The following is a 13,650-nucleotide window of genomic DNA, read 5'->3' on the forward strand; positions in this document are numbered from 1 at the left end:
AGTCAGGATCATTACTTGAGCTCTAGACCGGTAACTAGCTAGGAGGATCTGAATGGAGAAGACTTCCAGAGTCATTTAGTCTTACCACCCCCACCCCCCCTCCAGCCTTTACCCAGAGAAACTTGATCTATGGTGAGGGCCAGGGGATAATTAGATTTCCGCCTGCACAACTTTTGAATTGTTATGACTCAGCATGGCCAGTTCAGCTGAACCGAGTTATCCTGCTGTTTAGGGATTCAACTAAAGAAAACTCATTATATAAATGCAAACTAAAATGCATTATCAATTGATACAGCAGCCTTTCCCCACAACAAAAAGGAATTAATAATTCCTAGCTTATCCAGTTGTCTTTGTACTTAAATGGTTGCAACAGAAAAAGTTCCTGTAATAAAAACAAATTCATTTAACTATACCACTGTGGAATTGCCTGTTTACTCTATTAAAACATAAAAGTCTTGTTCTGTGCCATAAAATTCAGTCATACAGTTTTTGAAAGGAAATAAATGGTCTGACTACTGAGCTATTAAAATCCACTGCTCCAACACAGAAAAACATTCACATATACATTGAGTATCCTCATAACAGTGGGAACTGTGATACTCCACAACAACATAGAGACTAACCTCCAAATCCAGCAAAGTTGCAGAGCAATAACAGAGCGGAGTCCTAGATCTCATCACTAGGGGGAAATACAATTTTTATTATTTACTATAGACAAAATAGTAAATATGAACTGTGCGAAAAGTTAATGTTTTCCAACAGTGCTAGTGATTCTGTATGTCTTTAAATTTTGGTTTTCCTATCTGTGATGCCTAGAAAATATCTTACTATTTTCAATCTTACCTAAATGAGAGTGCTGAGATGTATATGAAGTAATCTTTTTTACTGTTTGTGTTGGGATTTGTGTTAGAATGTGGGGAAGTGCTTTCTGAAGTGATTTGTAGGAAAGTTAGTGAACTGTGCATGCATAATGGCATATTTTTGTAACTCTGGGTGTGAGTTACAATTTCTATTTTATGAATATTCTCCTTTAGGCATTTTAATGCTGCTGGACATGACAGCTTATAAGGTTTTAGACAAATTCTCAAGTTAAATATAGAACTGCTTTGGTTTTTTTGAGCTTTGAGGCTTAGTTTTTTTTGTTTGTTGTGTTACTTTGCTGGTTTTGTTATTATTTATATTAGTCTGCATAGACAGAGTGTAGAGAATCAGCAGCTTCCCAGCTACTCTCTCACAATGAATGCAATTCAGACTACTTAGCAGGGGAAGACATACCCAATTTGCTGAGATAGATTGGATTCTCCAGTGACTGTACCCCAAACAAAACATAAAACCCAAGTATTTCTGGAAAAGGATACAGTTTCATAGCTTTCAAATGTTCATTATCAGAATTACCATTCAATATACAATTCTGTTAGTTCATTTTATAGGAGATTAGAGTGCTTTCAGATTTATTCCAAGCCTTTGTGTTTGTACAGAAGCTGGGTGTAGCAAGCTGATGTCAGAGCTGGTATCTTTAAAGCATTGTTTTCATCAGAAACCATTTCATCATTTCTATGAAAATAAGCACATAACCGTTCCTCCCACAGCTTTCTGTCCCATCAGAGTAAAACTTTATAAAGAGGAAGACATTTCTACATGACAAACGCTATTATGTGATTTGGTTTTAATGGATTTTGTCCTTCAGTTTGAATAGGATTGCAGTTTATGCCTCCCACAAATGCTGTATAGTGGTCAAGTATTTCTTCCATTATTCACAGAAACTTCTGTTTTACTGGTGGCTACGTACAGTCTTTAACTTTCCAATTCATAAATCTACCATCTGTTTTTAAGATGGATTCTCTGAGGAGTCAGCAGACTCTCAGACTTCCTCAGTGCCAATGTATCACTGTCTTCTTGCTTTTCTCTTCAAAGCTGGAGTCTTCCCTCAAATCCTTACACAGATTAATCCATTCTCACAGAAAAATGATAGAAATCAATTACTACAGTCTTTGGTAAACAAAGCTAGCAGCAAACTTTCCTGTTTAGACTAGTGGAATGGTTTAAACTAGAAGAGGGGAGATTTGGATTAGGTGTTAGGTAGGAATTTTTCTCTCAGTGTGGTGAGGCAGTGGCACAACTGCTCAGAGCAGTTGTGGGTGCCCCATCCCTGAAGGTGTTCAAGGCCAGGTTAGATGGGATCCTGGGCAGCCTGATCTAGTGCTTGATTTAGTGGTTGGCACCTCACCCATGGCAGGGAGTTGGAACTGGATGGTCTTTAAGGTCCCTTCCAACCCAAGCCATTCGATGATTCTATAAAATACAAAGTTGTTTGCTTCTGATCTTTCCTCTAAAGAGAAAATCAGGAGCCACTCTGACAGAGATGTTACTTCAATGGAAAACTAGCACTAAACCATCACTGTTCTTTACTTTCTTTCACAGCAAGATTTTTCTCTACAATTCACAACTTTAGTTCTAGGCTGTTCAAATCAAGTATTTCAGCATAAATGAAAATAAAATGAGGATTCCGCTATGCAAAATTGACTTCTGTTATCTCACAGATCAACTTTCTCAGAATTACTTCTAGATGTTACATTCCTCAACAATTTTAAACAGCATAGTACAAGCATGACAATGATAAGAGGCAGATATGGGTGACAGTCAAAGAACTAAATCTTCTCTAATCTTCTTGAGTGTAAATCCACTTACTTCAGTTGTGTAACTCTAGAGAGTGATTCCAGTGTGAGAAAAGAGACCAGAGATGCATTGACTCCTTTTTTGTTGTCTTCTTTTTCTTTACAATTTTATGTGGTAGTTACAGCCCAGGACAGATAAGGTGAAACTGTATACTGTATAACCTCAGCTAGGACTATGTTTGAAATACCAGTGTCTGTGATCAGGCATAAGAGGTATAATCATCAACAGGACTTGTGTGAGTATGAATGGGAAAGCCTAAAGGTTTCAGTAGCAATCCTTTTACTACTGAGAGGAAAGGCAAATCCTCATGAATTTCAAAGGACCTGTGATCTAAGTCTCCAGCAGGGAAGTAAAGCTGTCATGGCATACCTGCCCTTGCTTGGATAACAGTGAGAATCATAGAATGATTTGGGTTGAAAGGGACCATAAAGACCATCTAGACCAACCCCTCTGCCTTGAGCAGGGACTCCTCCCACTAGACCAGATTGCTCAAAACCCCATCCAATCTGGCCTTGAATGCTTCCAGGGATGGGGCGTCCACAGCTTCTCTGGGCAACCTTCTTTCAGTTTAAAGCTGTTACCCCATGTCCTGTGACTGCACTCCCTGATGATGAGCCCTTCCCCATCTTTTCTGTAGGCTCCCTTTAAGTACTGGAGCACCACTCCAGCGCTCTATAAGGTCTCCTTGGAGCCTTTTCACTAGGCTGAACAAACCCAACTCTTCCAGCCTATTTTCTGGTCCTCCTCTGGACTTCCTCTAACTGGCCCGTGTCTTTCTTGCACTAGGGGCCCCTGAGCTGGACAGAGTACTCCGGAATAAACAAACTTCTGAAGGACAGGAAAGCTTCTCTCTACCAGAACAATTAACCCATTGTTTCTTCTTCCATGCATGCTGTTTTACACTTAGAACAGATAAAACAGAGTTTTTCTCTTTCATTATTTAATTCTCCCTCTATCCTAACTAATTTGAGTATATTGACCAATTTAAAATACAACGTGAAAAAGAAATGGAGTTGCCAAAGATAGCTAAGTTCCTATGTTTACACGGAAATCTAAGTCTGAACAAGGAGTAGAGGCCATGAATCAATGCTCCCATAGAGCAGCAGTTGAGCAGAATCACATCACAGGTTTTGTGGGGCACTGGTGGCAATGTCTGGGATGTTTCTAGCTCTGCCCTAGCACAGTCAAGACTACCAAAAGAGGTGCCTGGGATGGCAGGGGGGCTTGAGGGACAAGGACACAACATCAGTCTTACTGCTTGCAGAACAACTCGTTAATTCATCACCATCCGTGTTTGGGGCATACTCTGAGCAGCCCATAAATTGTTATGACTAAAATTGCTCTAGTCAGCATGGCAGCATGTTAGCATTAAATCACCATTGTATATAATCCAGAAGGTAAAACCTCTAAATCTTTTAAAAGGTTTGTTCTTTTGACTAGTAATTTAACAATTTTGTAAGAAGCTGAGATATAAGAGCTTTCTGGCAGAGAAATAGAGGAGAGGTGAAGAAAAAAGCGTCATGTACTTTTCTGGGTCTACTGTAGTTTCTAACTGCATTTCTAATGAATTATGAAAGTTGAGATGACTTATTTCTTCCTTCTTCAAGCTAACGTAGGCCCTGACACTGATTAAATCTGTACGGAGCCCTGCTCCCTGATACGCACTTTTGTTCGATATGCAGGCTTTTTTTCTTGAGTAAGAAAAAATATATATAATCAGGATTTTTGTGTGATGTACACACTTTGTTGCATTTGTTTTCCATGTTCTGGACATGCTTGTAAACATGTCTGTGATCATCAGTATTTGTTGAGTAACTTATTTTCAGTGCTCCCTTACATGTCCCTTAGGCTGCACTTAGTTTGGGTTTCTCACTGGTGTTGCAGATTGTATCCTAGAAGCTTGACCCAAACCTCAAATAAATAAATAAGAATATTTATTGGGCCTTAAATAACTGAGAGACTGGTCTGTTGGCTTACATCAGCACAGCTCTGCTCCTCCTGGCTCAGGCAGCTTTCAGTTTTGCTTTTCCTATGCTGATATTTTTCCTCAGGGAATTCAGTAAGTGTTGCCTAGAAACACCTGTGTCTCAGAGACAACAGAAGCACAGCAAAATAGCCACAGACTGAGGTGTGTGCAAAAAGCCCATCTGTTCCCACCAAACTGAATCTGAGGAGGTAATTCATAAATATATTTATACTAATCAAAATGCTCTTCGATTATTTTTCTCCTCAAAGCTTTTTAACAGCAGCTTGCATCACCCACGAATTTACTAGTGAATCTTACAAATTTAATAAGTGCAAGTGCATTAGTATAATATTCTGCTAGCTTCTGAATCGGTGTAAGTAGAAGTTTTAATTACTGAAATTATGCAGTTGTAAAAATAATTTAATGAAATTATTCTTCCCATTTGCATTCATGGGCTCCCTGTATTCAGGCATTGTGAGAAGCACTAAATTGCACTGAGCTGTGGTAGAATAACTCTCAGCGATGTAACTCTGCTGAAGGAGTGTGCACACTAATGGCTTCAGCTCTGAGCAAAACCAAACTGCAGGGAAGTACATTCAGCACATTGTAAGGAGGATTAAATGTGGCATACGGCTTTTGAAGTCATGATCTTTTGTCTTTTTCTGATGGACCTATGACCTCGGCATAGAAAAACTATTTCTGTATGAAGCTAAGAGGACTAGTTTCTGGTTCCTGTAAAGTCCTTACATAGCAGCTTTTGCATTCCCCAATGCAGAATATGTCCCTTGCAGATGAAGGTTTCTGGATGATGCCTTAATTAAAGTGCATCCTCTCCAATCTTAACTGATGTCTGTTTATTTCAAAACCAATTATTTCATTATGTTTTCCTCTGCTGAAAAACCTTTGCTGCCTGAATAAGACTGCAAGCTTTTAGGGACAAGGACTACATGTAATGAGATAATGATATGTTTGCTAAATAGTATATTGGGAAGGAAGTTTGTGATTACAATATTGGCTCAATGTTTGTGATTCAGTTTCAGGTATAGATGAAATTCTACAGTTTATCCCACATTTGCAGTCATAAATAATCTTTGTTCTCAGATTCATAAATAAATCATCAGCTGCAATCCATCCTGCCATCCAAATGGTCTCAAATTATCTCTGACTTGACTATGACAGATCAAACAAGAACTCATTGATTCAAGTCATTTGCAACAAAATTTCACATATACAGCTCCTCTCTTCTGCATAAGCTTTGTGTATGTGAGGAACTGCAATAACCTCTGAGGCTTTTACTTCAAAGGCACTTTTTCTAAAAGTGATATGTGAACTTTGTTACTTAGAGCATCTATCCCACACCAAGTCAATTCTGAACCCTTCCATGACAAAGTTAATTGGATCAGAGGGCAGTGGTCAACCAGGGAATGGTATTTGCTGCTTGCTGATATTCAAAATGGGCAAAGAGAAAGCAGGCTTTAATACACCTCAGTAGTTCTGAAGAACTGGTTTCCTAAACATGAAGAAAATCCAGTGAGACTGATGGAACAAAAACATCATAAAGTGCAAATATGATTGAGAACTGTGAGCTCTTTCAGGATGAGCTCAATAAATAGCCAGAGAGCTGTGATTCCATGATTCCAATACCAAAAAAGATGACAGAGGCCTTCTAGAATTTGTGAAAAAATGACAGCAGCAATTAAGAATAAGAATTGATAGGTAATCAATTAAAAAGGAAAACAGAACAATCATAACAAATATATGAAAATTTGTGAAGTGTGGAGAATGGAGAGAGGGAAAATAGACACAAAAACGAATTCTTTGATTGCTGAGCACAAGGCAGCTAGGGATTTTATTAGGAGCAAGGTGTGTGCAGGACAGTGGTAACTTCCTGAAAAGACAGCACTGCAGGTGGTGGCTGCCATCACCTAACATGGAGTAATCCCTTTGGAAAGGGTCAGGCCTACTCCATGCTTCTCGATGGTGAAAGCAAGCCTGAAATTTTTTGCTTCAAAGAGATGGAACCACTTTCCAAGAGAGGACTGCCCATTTGTCCGTGCTTTTCCCTTACTGCCACTGGTCTCTTGTAGCTTGAGCAGGTCCATATCACAGTTAAGAAAGGATTCTTACATCCAGACGAAAAAAGGTTAGAGGGATCAGTATTTGGAAGCTGAAATTCAAACTGGATAGCTGAGGATCATCTTTCCACATGGAAAATAATTAACCTGTTTGAACAAGGTGCCACAAGATAACGGGATGCGCTTATTGAAACATAGGTTTAGCCAAACACCAATACTCTTCAGCACACAGAACATACTGGCCTAAATGAGAGAAATGTAATGGTCAGTGACATTTAGAAGGTCTGATTAAATAAAGATAAATTTAACACTACGTTCTGAGAGCTTATCATCTCAAGCCATTGCCATCATCACCGCTATCCATAGTCCCAGCCATGCATACAATATCTGATGCTTCACTCACTGAAAATATGTTAACATTGCTACCCTGGAGAAATAAGTTTGTGTTTCAGTTTGTGCTCTGCACTTTGAGGATAGCAATCACCTTGCATAAATTAACATTAACGCCTAATTACAAAGAGGAACGATGCCTTAAGATGGCACTAAACTTAATAAAAAGGAATTATTAATATTATGTCAATTAACCTGTTGATGAAGACTAGACCTGGATGGATTCGCTTTCCATTAGCAAGTGTAAAGAACTGGATGAATCCTATGGGGATACAAATACCTGAAAGCCATCGTACAATCAGTTCATGATAGTCATAGAATCATAGAATGGCTTGGGTTGGAAGGGACCTCAAGGATCATCAAGGTCCATCCTCCCTGCTGCAGGTAGGGCTGCCAACCTCCACGTCTAAAACTAGACCAGGCTGCCCAGGGCACCATCCAACCTGGCCTTGAACACCTGTGGGGAAGGGGCATCCACAACCTCTCTATAATCCTGTTGTTACTGTGAATTTCAGGGTGGCCACAGCATTCAAGAATGATGATCATGACTTTTCTAGCTAGCTTTAGATTTGTTATCAACTCACCTGATCATAGCTGCCAGATAGTGAATTACAAAACACAGAACCAAAGAAGGAGAATGGGTTGCATGCAGAGAAAACCTGGCTGAACCTGAACTGTTGTCTGTACTGAGAGCCAAAAGAACGACTGTTACAGTCAGTACAGCTGAGTGGCAATATGGCTATAGCTGAATTAAGCTATTTTTTGTGGCTACATGAAAAAAAGTAGAAAAATAAAGAAGGAAATTAGAGATGACAACAGCTCACATCCAAAATCCTCCCTCTTTGAAGTCTCCTAATGTCAAGAACTACCCAGTATGTTTTTCTTTTTGGTCTCTTTCTTCTGGCTGCAATAATACACACTGTAAAGCTGTTAATTTCCACTGTGGATTTTTTTCTAAAAGTTTACTTCATGCTTTGGCTTTTATTGCATTCATCAAAACTGATACTGGAGAAAGTTACCATAACTCTTAGTGTAACAATTATGTACCTATTATTTTGTAGGTCTTCTGTGGCTTTCCTATGAGATCAAGTGAATACAAACCCCTGTATCTCTATCAAGAAACATAGAAATGCACAAGTATGCAATGTACAAGATGTAAATAAATCAGTTCTTATCAGATTTATAATTGACCACATGTTGTGTAGTTAAGGTTTCACATGACATTTGGTTAGAATAGAATCCAAAAATCTCAGCAATTTAGGAAAAAAGTTATATGGTGCTAGATAACTTTGACATTTTACGTTTTTCTGTTACCCTACTTTCAGGATAGTAAAGATATTTGCACTGGAAGGGCTCTTAAACAGCAGCCCTGGTCCTGCTAGAGCTTTTCAAGGAACAGGTGTGAATGCATCTGCTTTGTCTCTTTCCTCCTCTCCTTTCATGGGGACTCCTCTCCAATCCCTCCTTCGTCTTTTCCTGTGTAATATGTATTACAGAACATGTAAAGCTGATCTTATGAGAGGAAAAAGGTAGCACACCATTTTCTACTTTCTTAGTGGTTAATCACATGCTTGAAGGCAAACACACTGCACACAGGCTCTGCAGACAGGAGATGCACAAACCTGTATCCCATTGGGCCACTCAGCCCATTCCTTTTGCACCTGGGTGGAAAGCTCAGCTCATCAGCTTGTGCGAGGGAAGGCATGGGTTTTTACTTAAGGGTGATGCATACCATTTGTGTTTAGAAAGGTGTTGCAAATCAGATGCTGCATTTTGAGTTTGCTCTCCTCTTGTCCTGTGAGATGAGAAGTACTCATAATAGATTTAAATTGTTTCAGATCCTGGAACTGCTTCTCTTCGCATTCTTCTGGTGGAAGTTACTGCCTAATGGAAAGCAAGGGCCAAGGACAGTCACAGCAGTGGTGGTAAGTACAACTAGGCAGAAAAGGACCAAAGTCTTCATGTGCTCATGAGCAAACCTTCCAGTAAATCCTATGCACTTCAGTTCTCCAGTTAGCCAGGTATCATTTATTTTTTTTCTGCAATCTCCTCTAAACTATGTTGATGGCAATAAAAATAAGTGTAGTTCTATGTTAATTAAGTTGTGGCTTTCATTAAAGTGCTCTTTAGATGAGGATTTTTCATTAGTTATGCAAAAAAGGTCAGTACAAGACAAAAATGTAGTGCAAACTCAACCTTCTCTATGCTACCAGTTTTTCTAATAAAATATAATTAGTACTAATTGGTAAAACTACATTGGTTTTCTCATTATTAAGGTTGGTGAATTGGTCCCACATGTGGTTTTATGGTTGTGAGAGTGTCTCAGTGAAGGAAAAAGATTTCTCTTTTCATATTACCTTTTACATCCGGGTGCCATCATACCCAAACAACAGTGACTGTGTTTTACAAAAGGCAAAGTCTAGGTGTCAGCCCTGAGCATCAGCAGGATCAGGTCTCAGCTATTTTAGGGCTGCTTTTCTTGAGCCATCATCATTGTTACTGGTTCAGAGTTTATCAAAATAATTATTCTCCTCATCGTATATCTGTTCTTGAAAGCACACTTATGAGGCAAGCTTCTCTTCAAGGCAATCACCTTAAAGCATTCTGTTTAGAATAATTACTTTCCTGCAATTACTGTAGGGACAGCAATCATCTTCTTCAGGAAGACACAGGTGAGAAAGATGGCCTTAGAAAGGCAGGGGTGATATGAAGTGATGAAATCAAGATCTCCAGTGCAAATCTACCCAGAGGGGAGTGGGGGAGCCTCTTGTTGAGACAAACAGGGCATCACTCTGAAGAGGAGAGCCTCCAGGTGGGAACAAAGCACACTTGGAGTTAGAGTGGAAAATAGTCAGGGACTTATTTGTTCATGAATACTAACATAAAGACGTTAACATCTTGGCTGCCCAGAGAGGTTGTGGATGCCCTCTCCCTAGAGGTGTTCAAGGCCAGGTTGGATGAGGCCCTGGGCAGCCTGGTCTGGTATTGGATGTGGATGTTGGCAGCCCTGCCTGTGGCAGAGGGGTTGGAGCTCGATGATCCTTGAGGTCCCTTCCAACCCAAGCCATTCTATGATTCTATGAACATTAACGCCAAGGAAGAGAAAATCTTTCTTTGACAATAGTCTGGTATATTCACATGGGTTAATGATGCATACCTCACCCACGCACACCTTTTTTTAGTGAAATCTAGGCTCATTAATTCTTCTAAGTTAAAATAGAAAAATAGCATGCTCCATGTATGAAGAAATTGCATGAAAGTTTTATCTGATTTACAGAGAAGGCTTAAACTGAACTGCTAAAGTCAGCAATGATTCACGTGTTTGTTTGAAAATGTTTGAAAACTTGAGCCTGGTACGAATACAAGAAATATCACATATCCCAGGTTATTATCTGCCGTAACTGCATGACAAGATCATCATTAAATCTTAGCTCTTAATAGCTTTGTGCCTTGCAAGGCATTCAGAATTCTTGCTAGCACACCACTGCGCAATTCTCCTTATTTTTACCTGCATAATTTTGTTTAACAACATAATGTAAGTGGGCCAGGGGGATGGGAAGCAATTGCTCTTTCCTGTGGCCCATGAAAAAGGAAGTTGGGTTGTGGCCAGGAGGTCTGGAGGACGTATGGCAACAATATGGACTCACAGCCTGGAGTGGTGTCCTGCCAGCCAAAGCTCAGTGCCAGTCACTGCCATTTGAGATTGTAGAATAATTCATTGCAGACTTCTGAGTTAAGCTGCACTTTTCCTCCTGGACCGAGCACCCCTTTACTCATTCAACTGCAAGTAACCTGCCTTGCTGTCTTCTTTGCGGTCTCACACTGCCACAAATAATCTCATTCTCCTTAACTCCAGTCACCACTGCATCCTCTTCATCCTTACTGGAATCCAACCAAAGAACCTACCCAACAGCCACATCACTGGGACAATTCCTTCTGACGTTGTTCATGAGCAGGTAAAACCCAGATTCATATCCTGAAAACACAACTTCATCTTCCAGTATGCAACTTTCTGGGCTACATCTCTGCTAGGTGTCATGGTTTTATGATTTTCGGTTATTGGTATTCCACATCATAACATCATGTAGTGTATGTACCTGGTTCTCAAAAGAGAAGGATTACTGCATTCCCCAGGACACTTTGCTCCTCTGTTACCATTTCTGGCCAGAGGGAAAAGATAAAAGCTTGCAGATCACGAGACCTCGTCCCTTCTCTTTCCGCCCGTCTCTCGTTCTGGCAGCACCTCGCTCTCCAGCCCTCTTATCATCGGTAGAAGAGTAAGGCCTACCTTGATTTTGGACATTCTCTCTCGCTGTATTGGATTTATCAGCTTAAATTGTAATTATATTGTATTATAGTGTGTTGTTTTGCATTCTGATATCTTATTTAGTAAATTAGTTTGTTTCTCCTCAGATTGTTGCCGCTGTTTTTGCTCTCAGGCCCATTTCCCTACCCTTTTTTCCTTTTTTTCCCGGGGTGTGGGTCCATGGGTCCCCCGTCCCATTCGTTACAGAACTGGGCCGAACGCCTGTAAACTGTTGACACTAGGAAATCAGAGGTGCTCACAACACTGCTAGGGAATGGGACCAACTGGCACAGGAGGGCTTACATCCGTATCATTAACATTCTTCACTTTCTAAAACTGAGAAGCTGTATGCAAGCTACCACCAGGAGATAGTCTCTGGGCCACAGTTTCTCCCAAACCAGACTCAGAAATGTTAGGTAGCCCAAACTAATGCTGTGATAATAATTTAATACAGATAAATTAGACTTAGTATCCTAGAACCATCTGAAGTTCTCATATACAACTCATACAGTTGCAGCCACAGTGCTTATAGCGTCTATGCACTGACAAAAGTTAAGAGGGGGAGGTTTGGAATCCTTCAGACCACAGAGTTTTCCAGTTTCTGGATGAGAGCTCTGTGAAGTTATCCAGCAAACATGGGCAGGACCACATTATTCTGAGCAAAGCCTGACCTAGTTTGCACACAGTTTGCTCTGTGGAAAGCCTGAGCTGGCTGGCACACAGTGTGCTCTGCTGGTGCCAGTCGCACACAGCCCCGTGTGTGTCCCCTGGTCCTGGGCAGGCTCAGGCCTGCCAAATATGATTGTATGTTATACAATAAGGCCAAGTCACCTATCTGTCATGATATAATAGCCTGTAAGCAGACTCTGGGTGAAATGACGTAGAGTGGGCTTGGTGTTTATTTCTGAGCAGAGCTTCTGTTACTTGGCCTGGAGATAGGGATTGCTTTTGGGGTTGGGTCTGTTTGGCTGCATGTTTTGATCCAGCAGAACCGCACACTCAGATGAAGGAGCCGACTGCAGAATCGGGGTTAAGTAGGATCTATCAGCACAGACATTATTTCCCACTTCTTCCTCCTGTTCCGGTCTGTATCAGGGTGCAGTGCCCCCATCCACACTGAAATCTTTGCATTTTGATCTGCGTGAAACAAGAGCGGTGCTACCTTGCTAGGGATGTTACCTTCTTTTATTTTGACTTCAAAAATCAGAGCTATCAAACCAGAGACATGAAGATCTCCTATTACAGATAACAGAAATTGCTGTTTTATTGCTCAGTCCTGCCACCTGTAGTAGCCAACAGCTTACTGCCTCAGAAGCATCTCCATCATCTAATTGCACCTGTGCCCTATTTGCTCAGCTTATGAGACCTGTCAGTAACCTTGTCAAGGCTCACTGAGAAGGTCAGCATCACCTGATTGTGCTTGGGTGAGAAGGCTCTACAGCTTCCACATTTTCCTGTTTAAAAGAGCAGCAAAGTGATAAAACAGTCACTAGGCTGAAAATCAGCAACATACTTTCCCTTTCTTAATGGAAGACCTGTATTTCCCTACGAGATGCCCCTTCTCTCCAGGGGAGAGTAAAGAGATAAAGAACTACATTTCTTACACTGCTCTTTGAACCGATGCATGATGCACTGACTTGAGCTCAAATCCCTCTCAAATTGCTTTGAGTTTGAGCTTGGAGGAGCTGGCATCAGGTAGCCAAACTACTCGAATGGGACTCCATCCCGGTGTATACTTCTAACAACATAAAATATTCACCCCAAAGCATCAGGGTATGCTATTTCCACAATAGGGCAGTTGGGAGGAGCCCGCATGTCTTCGGATACGGCCTTGCTTTGGGACGTTTTGTCACTAACGTGTTTTCTCTCGTTCTCGTTGCGACCTTTAAGCTGATTTCCATTCCGTCGTGATGGAATTCCATTGGGATCCCGCATCGGCCGGTCGCTGTCCCGTCCTTCCCTGCCCAGAAGACACCGTGGTTACTCCCGGCGGGGAGCGGGGAAATGCCCCGAGCTCGGCACGCTGTAGGTGGCAGCAGGAAACAGCCACAGCCGCCGTAGCCATGAGACAGCGTTTGACTCACTGCTGCGCGGCAGTGAATTTCAGACCGACTCGATCCGCTCGGGTACCGCTTCCCAACGGCCGCCCGCTCCGAGACCCCCCTGGGGTCAGAGCCCCGCGGCAGCCATGCGTGTGCGCGGCGGCGGCGTCCGGTCCCGCAGCGCCGGGCTCCCGG

General features: G+C 41.3%; 1 protein-coding gene across 2 annotated transcripts in view; it reads left to right on the forward strand.

Moving 5' to 3' along the window:
• Positions 1–13,650, forward strand: part of CAPN8 (calpain 8) — a 102,260-nt gene that overhangs the window by 48,456 nt on the left and 40,154 nt on the right. Inside the window, exons 24-25 of one of the 2 annotated variants that reach the window (XR_002437628.1) lie at positions 8,946–9,032; positions 10,964–11,397. The gene's annotated coding sequence lies outside the window, so the exon portion shown is untranslated. Of the gene's footprint in view, positions 1–8,945; positions 9,033–10,963; positions 11,398–13,650 lie in introns of those variants that run through there. The other variant, XR_002437629.1, reaches the window with a different exon arrangement.

This window comes from Numida meleagris, chromosome 3 (genome assembly GCF_002078875.1).
Source record: "Numida meleagris isolate 19003 breed g44 Domestic line chromosome 3, NumMel1.0, whole genome shotgun sequence".
In the NCBI taxonomy this organism is placed as follows: Eukaryota; Metazoa; Chordata; class Aves; order Galliformes; family Numididae; genus Numida; species Numida meleagris.